Genomic DNA, 1,243 nt, shown 5'->3' on the forward strand with positions numbered 1-1,243 from the left:
TCTTGCCTTTAACACGGTGTGATTTGTTTTGGTCCGGTCTGTTCTCTACTCTGTTGGCCATTTTAGTTAGCTTCTGCTGCTATTTGTATCTGTACTTCTATTTTATGTTTTCCTGTCTGCTGTGCATGTTTGTTTTCTCTTGTACAGCACTTTGGTTGGCCTTGTTGCTGTTTTAAGTGCTCTATAAATAAATTGGTATGGTGTGGTATTAACCTTTATTTAATCTGGCAAATCCCACTGAGATTACGAATATTTTTTCCGAGGCCTGAAGGCAAATCAAACACGCGTGCTGTTGGGCTGCGGGAGGGAACCGGAGTACCAAACACAAACATGAGCTGCAACTGTAACAAACATGAAAAGTTAAATGAATTTCACCGACACGGATCAAGCAGGTGCAGCTGCAGTTCTCGGCTCTCTGGCGCCACCTGCTGGTAGTTTGACACAGCTGCACGCGAGGGTTCATCAGGCGCGCGCACCGCTCCACCGGCGGCAATGGAAACGGTGAAGGTAGGAACAACATCGGTTTAAAGTGATATTTATATAAATGATCTAATCCATAAAACCTGTCACAGGTGTGTGAGCACTGTTGGTGTATTTTGTGAAGGTTTTATCGTGTTTGTGTCGAAATAACGACTTTATGAAGAAGATTAGCTCCGGTTAGCATGCTAAGCTAACTGAAGCTAACGGCTGCTAGTTGTTTTTCTGAGTCGAAGGTTTTTTATCTTTTTGTCCTGAACAGATCCGTGCATGCAACTGTCCCACACACTGATGAAATATTGTGTGCTGTTTATTATACCAGGTAGGCTCATGTGTATAATATATAAAAATGTGTTTTAAAAATGTTTTACTGTCATAACTGCCAGTTACTGTTAATCTACTGTTTTCATACTGTGTTTTGTACGTTTTATGGGAAAAGAAAACATGTTTTGCTCTAAAATGTAAAATTGTTCCATGAATATATTGAGGAAGACAAAACAACAAATGCATAAAAAGAAATGAAAAGTGATATTGGAAGCTGATGGAGATCCCTGCACACATTCGATCTGGTATAACAGCACATGAATCAATTGTGTGCTGTTATACCAGATCCCTGCACACATTCGATCTGGTATAACAGCACATGAATCAATTGTGTGCTGTTATACCAGATCCCTGCACACATTCTGTCAGTATGTGTGCAGGGATCTGGTATAACAGCACACGAATCAGTTGTGTGCTGTTATACCAGATCCCTGCACACGAA

General features: G+C 40.9%; 1 protein-coding gene across 1 annotated transcript in view; it reads right to left on the reverse strand.

The window, feature by feature from the left end:
* rspo4 (R-spondin 4) overlaps window positions 1-1,243 on the reverse strand; it is a 32,706-nt gene that overhangs the window by 19,268 nt on the left and 12,195 nt on the right. The gene's annotated exons all lie outside the window — the stretch shown is intronic.

This window comes from Nematolebias whitei, chromosome 7 (assembly GCF_014905685.2).
Source record: "Nematolebias whitei isolate Nwh7 chromosome 7, NemWhi1, whole genome shotgun sequence".
Lineage (NCBI taxonomy): Eukaryota > Metazoa > Chordata > Actinopteri > Cyprinodontiformes > Rivulidae > Nematolebias > Nematolebias whitei.